The sequence below is a fragment of the Scylla paramamosain genome, unplaced genomic scaffold (assembly GCF_035594125.1).
Source record: "Scylla paramamosain isolate STU-SP2022 unplaced genomic scaffold, ASM3559412v1 Contig160, whole genome shotgun sequence".
NCBI lineage: Eukaryota > Metazoa > Arthropoda > Malacostraca > Decapoda > Portunidae > Scylla > Scylla paramamosain.
The window spans coordinates 6,715-21,695 of NW_026973825.1; the positions used below are offsets into that span (position 1 = coordinate 6,715).

The 14,981-nt window shown below is 44.9% G+C and overlaps 1 protein-coding gene across 6 annotated transcripts in view; it reads left to right on the forward strand.

Annotated features, from left to right (window-relative positions):
• Positions 1–696: 696 nt before the first annotated feature.
• Positions 697–14,981, forward strand: part of LOC135099627 (uncharacterized) — a 30,678-nt gene continuing 16,393 nt past the window's right edge. For 3 of the 6 annotated variants that reach the window (XR_010268192.1, XR_010268193.1, XR_010268195.1), the window contains exons 1-6: positions 697–717; positions 1,908–2,024; positions 6,307–6,506; positions 7,734–7,850; positions 12,133–12,332; positions 13,562–13,678. The gene's annotated coding sequence lies outside the window, so the exon portion shown is untranslated. Of the gene's footprint in view, positions 718–1,907; positions 2,025–6,306; positions 6,507–7,733; positions 7,851–12,132; positions 12,333–13,561; positions 13,679–14,966 lie in introns of those variants that run through there. The other 3 variants (XR_010268189.1, XM_064002003.1, XR_010268190.1) reach the window with 3 other exon arrangements.

A 14,981-nucleotide genomic window follows, 5' to 3' on the forward strand; every position in this document is an offset into this window, starting at 1 on the left:
TCAAGAGTAAATATAGACGCAGATACGAAGGCGGGCAAGCTGAGAGAGAGGGAAAGAAAGGGTCTGAATGAAAGGGAGGAGTCAGGCCTGCAGAAGGGGAGCTTTTGGTATTGTTTACTGATTAGTGTGATAAAGTTTTGTGTTGTGTTGTGAGGTGCAGAGAAAGAGAGAGAGGCTTGTGTGGTGATATTTCATGTTGATGTACAGCAATATGAAATAGTTCTCAGGAGAGAGAGAAAGAGATAGAAATTAGTGACACACACACACACACACACACACACACACACACACACACACACACACACAGTAATACTCTATAGAAACCTATTTCTTTCCTAATTTGTCTATCTCCATCTTGTTTTTCATTGTAAGTCATTAATGTTTATCTTGTATTGTCTTGGCATTATTAAAACATGAGGTATATTATTATTAGTGGTTGTAGTTTTGTATCACAACATTAACTTATATTAGTTTTGCCTGAAAATCTCTCGTTTTCTAACATTCTCCCATCCTGCAGGCCTGAGTCCAGACCGAGACCCAGAGAAATGTAAACAAACGCACCAGTCAGACTTGATATAGGAGTGAATTTGTTGCTTTTTAAAGCGGCAGTCGGTCTGTACATGTGTGAGGTGGCGAGGGGTGTCGCCAGGGGGCGGCTAGTAGCGTCTGCCACCAGGGAAATATGTAAAAACATAAAAAAGACGCTTCTCAAGAAAGGTAAGGCCGGTTGCAGCTTTTATTTTTTCTTTATTTCTTTCCATCAGGTTAGGTTTATATTAATTCAGTTAGTTAGGTTTGGTTAAGTCTCTCTCTCTCTCTCTCTCTTTCTCTCTCTCTCTCTCTCTCTCTCTCTCTCTCTCTCTCTCTCTCTCTCTCTCTCTCTCTCTCTCTCTCTCTGTGTGGTGCTAATGGTGCAGGAAGGCCTTGTCTACCTGCACCATAAGCCACTCTACCATGCGTCACTGTACATTTAAACTGTACCCCAAAAACTTAACCTAACTGGCCCTCACTTAAAAAAAAATATATCGTTTTTTTTTCGTGTTCTTAATATTTCAGTGCTACAATACCACATCACTGTACCCTATGATGCTAATGGTGCAGGAAGGCCTTGTCTACCTTCACCATAAGCGACTGTACCATGCGTCACTGTACCTTAAAACTGTACCACAAAAACAACCTAACTGGCCCTCACCTGAAAAAAAATATCTTTTTTTTTTTGTGTTTGCTTAATATTTCAGTGCTACAGTACCACAGCACTGTACTCTATGGTGCTAATGGTGCAGGAAGGCCTTGTCTACCTTCACCATAAGCCACTGTACCATGTGTCACTGTACCTTAAATCTGTACCACAAAAACAACCTAACTGACCCTCACCTGAAAAAAAATCTCTTTTTTTTTTAACCTAACCTAACCTAACCTAACCTTACCTAACCTAACCTAACCTAACCTAACCTGACCTGACCTGACCTAACCTAACCTAACCTAACCTAACCTGACCTAACCTAACCTAACCTAACCTAACCTGACCTGACCTAACCTAACCTAACCTAACCTAACCTAACCTATCCTAACCTAACCGAGACATTAAAAATTAGTCACAAGGCAAAAAGACGATTCAAAGTGACTGACATACCAAGCAATTAATTAGTGAAATCAGTCTTTGTTGACTACTCCAAAGCCTTTCAGTTTGTCGACCTCAGTATACTGTTAGGAAAAAGTGCATTATTAAGACATTATTAGTGGTTGTATCACGGTATTTTATAATAGACTTATAACTAGTTTCCCCTGAAAATCTTTCGTTTTCTATCATTCTTTCATTCTACACGCCTGAGCCCTGACAGAGACCCAGAGAAATGTAAACAGGCACGAGTCAGACTTGATATAGGGCTGAATTTGTTGCTTTTCAGAGAGGGGCAGTCGGTCTGTACATGCGTGAGGTGGCGAGAGGCGTGTCCAGGGGGCGGCTAGTAGCGTGTGCCACCGTGGAAATATGTACAGACATAAAGAAGACGCCCTCAAGAAAGGTAAGGCCGGTTCCAGCTTTTATTTTTATTTATTTATTTCCATCCCGGCCTGGGACCTCCCCTTTCCCGAGTCCTGAGGAGTTGGGGGACGGCCCGGGGGTGCTGTGTGCCCGTGAGTGTACCAGGTGCTCAAGCTTATACAAAACAAGGAAAGTTTGAAGCATTTTTAGAGGGGCAGTCGGTCTGTACATTAATTTTGAGGTGTTCCTTGTCATCCCCTGTCACTCCTGCCTGCCTCTGTCACCTCTACCAATCCCTGTCAAGCTCTGCCAAGCCCTTTGTCACCTCTCAAGTAATGAGGTGGCTTGAGATGTGAGATTTTAAACAGAAGCCTTTGCTGTCACCCCTGCCAAGCCCTACCAAACCCTGTCAGCCCCCACCAAGGCCCTCTCAAGCCACCACTCAACCCCCTACCGAGACCTATCAGCTCTATAATCTGAAAAAAGTGCAGTGTCTTAGGAGGGATTGATTAAGTAAACAGTGACTTATGGCCAAAATGGAACTATATGGAGATTAAGTAGAGATTAGAATAGAAGCTGAAATTGAGCAGGATAGTTACAATCACAGACTTCCAACTTGCTACTCCTTGGTGTGAAAGAATCTGCAGGAAATTAAGTACATGGCAACTCCTGTTAGTCCCTCATGTGTTCTTGAAAGCAGACTGACAGATTCAGTGTGTGACATGCTGACGTGGGGGAAGGCTGTCTGGTGGCTGCTCTATGCTGTAGCTAACAAAATGGTTGTGTTTCAAGTGTTGTCATGCCTGGAAAGTCTACAGGTCATCATTACTAGTATAAATGTGTACTACAATGGTGAAATTTAGTGAAAAAATGTGCTGTTTATGTATTGGCAGGGAAAGATTTGTGCTCATCAAGACAATGATAAAAAAAATTTTTATATTATTATTATTATTACTATTTTTTTTTTTTTACTTGTTTTGCTGTAAGATGAGACTACAATAACTGCCCCTTGATGCCCTATAAGGTACCGCCAAGCACCAAGGGGCGGCCACCACGGTGCACAGTGAAGCACGTCCCAGCATCCCTGTCACCATCTTTTCCCTGCCAATAATTATGCATCACATTTCCCAACTAATTTCATTCTAGTGCAACATTTCTACTTCTAATGGTGACCTGTACACTTCCCAGCATGACCAGTACAGCACTTCAAACAAACACAGCCTTTTCTTAGCCACAGCAAGGTGCAGCCACGACAGACAGCCTTCCCTAAGTCAGCATGTCACACTGCATCCATAACACTGAGCTTCCAGGAACACATCTGGGGGACTGATACAAGTTGCTGTGTAGGTCATTTGTCCCAGCAGACTCTTTCACACCAAGCAGGCATGAGGTGGTAGTCTGTGCAGTGCGTCAGTGCTTGGAATTTTGAACCGGTCTTGCTGCATCTATGGCCCAGAGACCAAACACAGACCAAACAGAGGGCTAGCTGAACCTAACACAAACCAAACAGACGCCCACAAGAACCATACACAGGCCCACAGAACTAACTGACTGGCTGGCCGGCTGACTCGCTGGCTGAGTGACTGACTGACTGACTGACTGACTGACTGACTGGCTGGCTGGCTGGCTTGCTGGCTGGCTTACTAACTGACTGACTGACTGACTGGCTGGCTGAGTGACTGATTGACTGGCTGGTTAGCTAGTTGGGTGGCTAGCTGGTTGGTTGAATGGCTGACTGACTGACTGACTGACTGACTGACTGACTGACTAGCTGAGTGACTGATTGATTGGCTGGTTGGTTGAATGCCTAGCTGGCTGGTTGAATGGCTGACTTACTGACTGACTGACTGACTGACTGACTGACTGACTGACTGACTGACTAACTGACTGACTGACTAGCTGAGTGACTGATTGATTGGCTGGTTTGTCGAATGGCTAGCTGGCTGGTTGAATGGCTAACTGACTGACTGACTGACTGACTGACTGACTGACTGACTAACTGAGTGACTGATTGATTGGCTGGTTGGTTGAATGGCTAGCTGGCTGGTTGAATGGCTGACTGACTGACTGACTGACTGACTTACTGACTGACTGACTGACTAACTGACTAGCTGAGTGACTGATTGATTGGCTGGTTGGTTGAATGGCTGACTGACTGACTGACTGACTGACTGACTGACTGACTGACTGACTGACTGACTAGCTGAGTGACTGATTGATTGGCTAGTTGGTTGAATGGCTAGCTGGCTGGTTGAATGGCTGACTGACTGGCTGACTGACTGACTAACTGACTGACTGACTGACTGACTGACTGACTGACTGACTAGCTGAGTGACTGATTGATTGGCTGGTTGGTTGCATGCCTAGCTTGCTGGTTGAATGGCTGACTGACTGACTGACTGACTGACTGACTGACTGACTGACTGACTGACTGACTGACTAGCTGAGTGACTGATTGATTGGCTGGTTGGTTGAATGGCTAGCTGGCTGGTTGAATGGCTAACTGACTGACTGACTGACTGACTGACTGACTGACTGACTGACTGACTGACTAACTGAGTGACTGATTGATTGGCTGGTTGGTTGAATGGCTAGCTGGCTGGTTGAATGGCTGACTGACTGACTGACTGACTGACTGACTGACTGACTGACTGACTGACTGACTGACTAACTGACTAGCTGAGTGACTGATTGATTGGCTGGTTGGTTGAATGGCTAGCTGGCTGGTTGAATGGCTGACTGACTGACTGACTGACTGACTGACTGACTGACTGACTGACTGACTGACTGACTGAGTGACTGATTGATTGGCTAGTTGGTTGAATGGCTAGCTGGCTGGTTGAATGGCTGACTGACTGGCTGACTGACTGACTGACTGACTGACTGACTGACTGACTGACTGACTGACTGACTAGCTGAGTGACTGATTGATTGGCTGGTTGGTTGAATGCCTAGCTGGCTGGTTGAATGGCTGACTGACTGACTGACTGACTGACTGACTGACTGACTGACTGACTGACTGACTAGCTGAGTGACTGATTTATTGGTTGGTTGGTTGAATGGCTAGCTGGCTGGTTGAATGGCTAACTGACTGACTGACTGACTGACTGACTGACTGACTGACTGACTGACTGACTGACTGACTAACTGAGTGACTGATTGATTGGCTGGTTGGTTGAATGGCTAGCTGGCTGGTTGAATGGCTGACTGACTGACTGACTGACTGACTGACTGACTGACTGACTGACTAACTGACTAGCTGAGTGACTGATTGATTGCCTGGTTGGTTGAATGGCTAGCTGGCTGGTTGAATGGCTGACTAACTGACTGACTGACTGACTGACTGACTGACTGACTGACTGACTGACTAGCTGAGTGACTGATTGATTGGCTAGTTGGTTGAATGGCTAGCTGGCTGGTTGAATGGCTGACTGACTGGCTGACTGACTGACTGACTGACTGACTGACTGACTGACTAGCTGAGTGACTGATTGATTGGCTGGTTGGTTGAATGGCTAGCTGGCTGGTTGAATGGCTGACTGACTGACTGACTGACTGACTGACTGACTGACTGACTGACTGAGGCAGAGAGACAGGTAGGTGTTGGCAGGGTTGGTTTGGTTTGGAGTGTTGAGGTTTTATGATATTGTAGAGACAGAGAGGTTCAAAGCTTAATTAGACTTGTATCTTTGAGCCATGAGTCAGTAGAGAGGGAGAAAGAGGCAGACAGGCAGAGAGACAGGAAAAACAGGGAGGAAGAAAAGCTATTTGCACTGTACCTATAGGTCAGTATGGTGTAGAGTTGTATACTTGAATCAAGAGTAAATATAGACGCAGATACGAAGGCGGGCAAGCTGAGAGAGAGGGAAAGAAAGGGTCTGAATGAAAGGGAGGAGTCAGGCCTGCAGAAGGGGAGCTTTTGGTATTGTTTACTGATTAGTGTGATAAAGTGTTGTGTTGTGTTGTGAGGCGCAGAGAAAGAGAGAGAGGCTTGTGTGGTGATATTTCATGTTGATGTACAGCAATATGAAATAGTTCTCAGGAGAGAGAGAAAGAGATAGAAATTAGTGACACACACACACACACACACACACACACACACACACACACAGTAATACTCTATAGAAACCTATTACTTTCCTAATTTGTCTATCTCCATCTTGTTTTTCATTGTAAGTCATTAATGTTTATCTTGTATTGTCTTGGCATTATTAAAACATGAGGTATATTATTATTAGTGGTTGTAGTTTTGTATCACAACATTAACTTATATTAGTTTTGCCTGAAAATCTCTCGTTTTCTAACATTCTCCCATCCTGCAGGCCTGAGTCCAGACCGAGACCCAGAGAAATGTAAACAAACGCACCAGTCAGACTTGATATAGGAGTGAATTTGTTGCTTTTTAAAGCGGCAGTCGGTCTGTACATGTGTGAGGTGGCGAGGGGTGTCGCCAGGGGGCGGCTAGAAGCGTCTGCCACCAGGGAAATATGTAAAAACATAAAAAAGACGCTTCTCAAGAAAGGTAAGGCCGGTTGCAGCTTTTATTTTTTCTTTATTTCTTTCCATCAGGTTAGGTTTATATTAATTCAGTTAGTTAGGTTTGGTTAAGTCTCTCTCTCTCTCTCTCTCTCTCTCTCTCTCTCTCTCTCTCTCTCTCTCTCTCTCTCTCTCTCTCTCTCTCTCTCTCTCTCTCTCTCTCTCTCTCTCTCTCTCTCTGTGGTGCTAATGGTGCAGGAAGGCCTTGTCTACCTGCACCATAAGCCACTATACCATGCGTCACTGTACATTTAAACTGTACCCCAAAAACTTAACCTAACTGGCCCTCACTTAAAAAAAAATATATCGTTTTTTTTTCGTGTTCTTAATATTTCAGTGCTACAATACCACATCACTGTACCCTATGATGCTAATGGTGCAGGAAGGCCTTGTCTACCTTCACCATAAGCGACTGTACCATGCGTCACTGTACCTTAAAACTGTACCACAAAAACAACCTAACTGGCCCTCACCTGAAAAAAAATATCTTTTTTTTTTTGTGTTTGCTTAATATTTCAGTGCTACAGTACCACAGCACTGTACTCTATGGTGCTAATGGTGCAGGAAGGCCTTGTCTACCTTCACCATAAGCCACTGTACCATGTGTCACTGTACCTTAAATCTGTACCACAAAAACAACCTAACTGGCCCTCACCTGAAAAAAAATCTCTTTTTTTTTTAACCTAACCTAACCTAACCTAACCTTACCTAACCTAACCTAACCTAACCTAACCTGACCTGACCTGACCTAACCTAACCTAACCTAACCTAACCTGACCTAACCTAACCTAACCTAACCTAACCTGACCTGACCTAACCTAACCTAACCTAACCTAACCTAACCTAACCTAACCTAACCTAACCTAACCTATCCTAACCTAACCGAGACATTAAAAATTAGTCACAAGGCAAAAAGACGATTCAAAGTGACTGACATACCAAGCAATTAATTAGTGAAATCAGTCTTTGTTGACTACTCCAAAGCCTTTCAGTTTGTCGACCTCAGTATACTGTTAGGAAAAAGTGCATTATTAAGACATTATTAGTGGTTGTATCACGGTATTTTATAATAGACTTATAACTAGTTTCCCCTGAAAATCTTTCGTTTTCTATCATTCTTTCATTCTACACGCCTGAGCCCTGACAGAGACCCAGAGAAATGTAAACAGGCACGAGTCAGACTTGATATAGGGCTGAATTTGTTGCTTTTCAGAGAGGGGCAGTCGGTCTGTACATGCGTGAGGTGGCGAGAGGCGTGTCCAGGGGGCGGCTAGTAGCGTGTGCCACCGTGGAAATATGTACAGACATAAAGAAGACGCCCTCAAGAAAGGTAAGGCCGGTTCCAGCTTTTATTTTTATTTATTTATTTCCATCCCGGCCTGGGACCCCCCCTTTCCCGAGTCCTGAGGTGTTGGGGGACGGCCCGGGGGTGCTGTGTGCCCGTGAGTGTACCAGGTGCTCAAGCTTATACAAAACAAGGAAAGTTTGAAGCATTTTTAGAGGGGCAGTCGGTCTGTACATTAATTTTGAGGTGTTCCTTGTCATCCCCTGTCACTCCTGCCTGCCTCTGTCACCTCTACCAATCCCTGTCAAGCTCTGCCAAGCCCTTTGTCACCTCTCAAGTAATGAGGTGGCTTGAGATGTGAGATTTTAAACAGAAGCCTTTGCTGTCACCCCTGCCAAGCCCTACCAAACCCTGTCAGCCCCCACCAAGGCCCTCTCAAGCCACCACTCAACCCCCTACCGAGACCTATCAGCTCTATAATCTGAAAAAAGTGCAGTGTCTTAGGAGGGATTGATTAAGTAAACAGTGACTTATGGCCAAAATGGAACTATATGGAGATTAAGTAGAGATTAGAATAGAAGCTGAAATTGAGCAGGATAGTTACAATCACAGACTTCCAACTTGCTACTCCTTGGTGTGAAAGAATCTGCAGGAAATTAAGTACATGGCAACTCCTGTTAGTCCCTCATGTGTTCTTGAAAGCAGACTGACAGATTCAGTGTGTGACATGCTGACGTGGGGGAAGGCTGTCTGGTGGCTGCTCTATGCTGTAGCTAACAAAATGGTTGTGTTTCAAGTGTTGTCATGCCTGGAAAGTCTACAGGTCATCATTACTAGTATAAATGTGTACTACAATGGTGAAATTTAGTGAAAAAATGTGCTGTTTATGTATTGGCAGGGAAAGATTTGTGCTCATCAAGACAATGATAAAAAAAATTTTTATATTATTATTATTATTACTATTTTTTTTTTTTTACTTGTTTTGCTGTAAGATGAGACTACAATAACTGCCCCTTGATGCCCTATAAGGTACCGCCAAGCACCAAGGGGCGGCCACCACGGTGCACAGTGAAGCACGTCCCAGCATCCCTGTCACCATCTTTTCCCTGCCAATAATTATGCATCACATTTCCCAACTAATTTCATTCTAGTGCAACATTTCTACTTCTAATGGTGACCTGTACACTTCCCAGCATGACCAGTACAGCACTTCAAACAAACACAGCCTTTTCTTAGCCACAGCAAGGTGCAGCCACGACAGACAGCCTTCCCTAAGTCAGCATGTCACACTGCATCCATAACACTGAGCTTCCAGGAACACATCTGGGGGACTGATACAAGTTGCTGTGTAGGTCATTTGTCCCAGCAGACTCTTTCACACCAAGCAGGCATGAGGTGGTAGTCTGTGCAGTGCGTCAGTGCTTGGAATTTTGAACCGGTCTTGCTGCATCTATGGCCCAGAGACCAAACACAGACCAAACAGAGGGCTAGCTGAACCTAACACAAACCAAACAGACGCCCACAAGAACCATACACAGGCCCACAGAACTAACTGACTGGCTGGCCGGCTGACTCGCTGGCTGAGTGACTGACTGACTGACTGACTGACTGACTGACTGGCTGGCTGGCTGGCTTGCTGGCTGGCTTACTAACTGACTGACTGACTGACTGGCTGGCTGAGTGACTGATTGACTGGCTGGTTAGCTAGTTGGGTGGCTAGCTGGTTGGTTGAATGGCTGACTGACTGACTGACTGACTGACTGACTGACTGACTAGCTGAGTGACTGATTGATTGGCTGGTTGGTTGAATGCCTAGCTGGCTGGTTGAATGGCTGACTTACTGACTGACTGACTGACTGACTGACTGACTGACTGACTGACTGACTAACTGACTGACTGACTAGCTGAGTGACTGATTGATTGGCTGGTTTGTCGAATGGCTAGCTGGCTGGTTGAATGGCTAACTGACTGACTGACTGACTGACTGACTGACTGACTGACTAACTGAGTGACTGATTGATTGGCTGGTTGGTTGAATGGCTAGCTGGCTGGTTGAATGGCTGACTGACTGACTGACTGACTGACTTACTGACTGACTGACTGACTAACTGACTAGCTGAGTGACTGATTGATTGGCTGGTTGGTTGAATGGCTGACTGACTGACTGACTGACTGACTGACTGACTGACTGACTGACTGACTGACTAGCTGAGTGACTGATTGATTGGCTAGTTGGTTGAATGGCTAGCTGGCTGGTTGAATGGCTGACTGACTGGCTGACTGACTGACTAACTGACTGACTGACTGACTGACTGACTGACTGACTGACTAGCTGAGTGACTGATTGATTGGCTGGTTGGTTGCATGCCTAGCTTGCTGGTTGAATGGCTGACTGACTGACTGACTGACTGACTGACTGACTGACTGACTGACTGACTGACTGACTAGCTGAGTGACTGATTGATTGGCTGGTTGGTTGAATGGCTAGCTGGCTGGTTGAATGGCTAACTGACTGACTGACTGACTGACTGACTGACTGACTGACTGACTGACTGACTAACTGAGTGACTGATTGATTGGCTGGTTGGTTGAATGGCTAGCTGGCTGGTTGAATGGCTGACTGACTGACTGACTGACTGACTGACTGACTGACTGACTGACTGACTGACTGACTAACTGACTAGCTGAGTGACTGATTGATTGGCTGGTTGGTTGAATGGCTAGCTGGCTGGTTGAATGGCTGACTGACTGACTGACTGACTGACTGACTGACTGACTGACTGACTGACTGACTGACTGAGTGACTGATTGATTGGCTAGTTGGTTGAATGGCTAGCTGGCTGGTTGAATGGCTGACTGACTGGCTGACTGACTGACTGACTGACTGACTGACTGACTGACTGACTGACTGACTGACTAGCTGAGTGACTGATTGATTGGCTGGTTGGTTGAATGCCTAGCTGGCTGGTTGAATGGCTGACTGACTGACTGACTGACTGACTGACTGACTGACTGACTGACTGACTGACTAGCTGAGTGACTGATTTATTGGTTGGTTGGTTGAATGGCTAGCTGGCTGGTTGAATGGCTAACTGACTGACTGACTGACTGACTGACTGACTGACTGACTGACTGACTGACTGACTGACTAACTGAGTGACTGATTGATTGGCTGGTTGGTTGAATGGCTAGCTGGCTGGTTGAATGGCTGACTGACTGACTGACTGACTGACTGACTGACTGACTGACTGACTAACTGACTAGCTGAGTGACTGATTGATTGCCTGGTTGGTTGAATGGCTAGCTGGCTGGTTGAATGGCTGACTAACTGACTGACTGACTGACTGACTGACTGACTGACTGACTGACTGACTAGCTGAGTGACTGATTGATTGGCTAGTTGGTTGAATGGCTAGCTGGCTGGTTGAATGGCTGACTGACTGGCTGACTGACTGACTGACTGACTGACTGACTGACTGACTAGCTGAGTGACTGATTGATTGGCTGGTTGGTTGAATGGCTAGCTGGCTGGTTGAATGGCTGACTGACTGACTGACTGACTGACTGACTGACTGACTGACTGACTGAGGCAGAGAGACAGGTAGGTGTTGGCAGGGTTGGTTTGGTTTGGAGTGTTGAGGTTTTATGATATTGTAGAGACAGAGAGGTTCAAAGCTTAATTAGACTTGTATCTTTGAGCCATGAGTCAGTAGAGAGGGAGAAAGAGGCAGACAGGCAGAGAGACAGGAAAAACAGGGAGGAAGAAAAGCTATTTGCACTGTACCTATAGGTCAGTATGGTGTAGAGTTGTATACTTGAATCAAGAGTAAATATAGACGCAGATACGAAGGCGGGCAAGCTGAGAGAGAGGGAAAGAAAGGGTCTGAATGAAAGGGAGGAGTCAGGCCTGCAGAAGGGGAGCTTTTGGTATTGTTTACTGATTAGTGTGATAAAGTGTTGTGTTGTGTTGTGAGGCGCAGAGAAAGAGAGAGAGGCTTGTGTGGTGATATTTCATGTTGATGTACAGCAATATGAAATAGTTCTCAGGAGAGAGAGAAAGAGATAGAAATTAGTGACACACACACACACACACACACACACACACACACACACACAGTAATACTCTATAGAAACCTATTACTTTCCTAATTTGTCTATCTCCATCTTGTTTTTCATTGTAAGTCATTAATGTTTATCTTGTATTGTCTTGGCATTATTAAAACATGAGGTATATTATTATTAGTGGTTGTAGTTTTGTATCACAACATTAACTTATATTAGTTTTGCCTGAAAATCTCTCGTTTTCTAACATTCTCCCATCCTGCAGGCCTGAGTCCAGACCGAGACCCAGAGAAATGTAAACAAACGCACCAGTCAGACTTGATATAGGAGTGAATTTGTTGCTTTTTAAAGCGGCAGTCGGTCTGTACATGTGTGAGGTGGCGAGGGGTGTCGCCAGGGGGCGGCTAGAAGCGTCTGCCACCAGGGAAATATGTAAAAACATAAAAAAGACGCTTCTCAAGAAAGGTAAGGCCGGTTGCAGCTTTTATTTTTTCTTTATTTCTTTCCATCAGGTTAGGTTTATATTAATTCAGTTAGTTAGGTTTGGTTAAGTCTCTCTCTCTCTCTCTCTCTCTCTCTCTCTCTCTCTCTCTCTCTCTCTCTCTCTCTCTCTCTCTCTCTCTCTCTCTCTCTCTCTCTCTCTCTCTCTCTCTCTCTCTCTGTGGTGCTAATGGTGCAGGAAGGCCTTGTCTACCTGCACCATAAGCCACTATACCATGCGTCACTGTACATTTAAACTGTACCCCAAAAACTTAACCTAACTGGCCCTCACTTAAAAAAAAATATATCGTTTTTTTTTCGTGTTCTTAATATTTCAGTGCTACAATACCACATCACTGTACCCTATGATGCTAATGGTGCAGGAAGGCCTTGTCTACCTTCACCATAAGCGACTGTACCATGCGTCACTGTACCTTAAAACTGTACCACAAAAACAACCTAACTGGCCCTCACCTGAAAAAAAATATCTTTTTTTTTTTGTGTTTGCTTAATATTTCAGTGCTACAGTACCACAGCACTGTACTCTATGGTGCTAATGGTGCAGGAAGGCCTTGTCTACCTTCACCATAAGCCACTGTACCATGTGTCACTGTACCTTAAATCTGTACCACAAAAACAACCTAACTGGCCCTCACCTGAAAAAAAATCTCTTTTTTTTTTAACCTAACCTAACCTAACCTAACCTTACCTAACCTAACCTAACCTAACCTAACCTGACCTGACCTGACCTAACCTAACCTAACCTAACCTAACCTGACCTAACCTAACCTAACCTAACCTAACCTGACCTGACCTAACCTAACCTAACCTAACCTAACCTAACCTAACCTAACCTAACCTAACCTAACCTATCCTAACCTAACCGAGACATTAAAAATTAGTCACAAGGCAAAAAGACGATTCAAAGTGACTGACATACCAAGCAATTAATTAGTGAAATCAGTCTTTGTTGACTACTCCAAAGCCTTTCAGTTTGTCGACCTCAGTATACTGTTAGGAAAAAGTGCATTATTAAGACATTATTAGTGGTTGTATCACGGTATTTTATAATAGACTTATAACTAGTTTCCCCTGAAAATCTTTCGTTTTCTATCATTCTTTCATTCTACACGCCTGAGCCCTGACAGAGACCCAGAGAAATGTAAACAGGCACGAGTCAGACTTGATATAGGGCTGAATTTGTTGCTTTTCAGAGAGGGGCAGTCGGTCTGTACATGCGTGAGGTGGCGAGAGGCGTGTCCAGGGGGCGGCTAGTAGCGTGTGCCACCGTGGAAATATGTACAGACATAAAGAAGACGCCCTCAAGAAAGGTAAGGCCGGTTCCAGCTTTTATTTTTATTTATTTATTTCCATCCCGGCCTGGGACCCCCCCTTTCCCGAGTCCTGAGGTGTTGGGGGACGGCCCGGGGGTGCTGTGTGCCCGTGAGTGTACCAGGTGCTCAAGCTTATACAAAACAAGGAAAGTTTGAAGCATTTTTAGAGGGGCAGTCGGTCTGTACATTAATTTTGAGGTGTTCCTTGTCATCCCCTGTCACTCCTGCCTGCCTCTGTCACCTCTACCAATCCCTGTCAAGCTCTGCCAAGCCCTTTGTCACCTCTCAAGTAATGAGGTGGCTTGAGATGTGAGATTTTAAACAGAAGCCTTTGCTGTCACCCCTGCCAAGCCCTACCAAACCCTGTCAGCCCCCACCAAGGCCCTCTCAAGCCACCACTCAACCCCCTACCGAGACCTATCAGCTCTATAATCTGAAAAAAGTGCAGTGTCTTAGGAGGGATTGATTAAGTAAACAGTGACTTATGGCCAAAATGGAACTATATGGAGATTAAGTAGAGATTAGAATAGAAGCTGAAATTGAGCAGGATAGTTACAATCACAGACTTCCAACTTGCTACTCCTTGGTGTGAAAGAATCTGCAGGAAATTAAGTACATGGCAACTCCTGTTAGTCCCTCATGTGTTCTTGAAAGCAGACTGACAGATTCAGTGTGTGACATGCTGACGTGGGGGAAGGCTGTCTGGTGGCTGCTCTATGCTGTAGCTAACAAAATGGTTGTGTTTCAAGTGTTGTCATGCCTGGAAAGTCTACAGGTCATCATTACTAGTATAAATGTGTACTACAATGGTGAAATTTAGTGAAAAAATGTGCTGTTTATGTATTGGCAGGGAAAGATTTGTGCTCATCAAGACAATGATAAAAAAAATTTTTATATTATTATTATTATTACTATTTTTTTTTTTTTACTTGTTTTGCTGTAAGATGAGACTACAATAACTGCCCCTTGATGCCCTATAAGGTACCGCCAAGCACCAAGGGGCGGCCACCACGGTGCACAGTGAAGCACGTCCCAGCATCCCTGTCACCATCTTTTCCCTGCCAATAATTATGCATCACATTTCCCAACTAATTTCATTCTAGTGCAACATTTCTACTACTAATGGTGACCTGTACACTTCCCAGCATGACCAGTACAGCACTTCAAACAAACACAGCCTTTTCTTAGCCACAGCAAGGTGCAGCCACGACAGACAGCCTTCCCTAAGTCAGCATGTCACACTGCATCCATAACACTGAGCTTCCAGGAACACATCTGGGGGACTGATACAAGTTGCTGT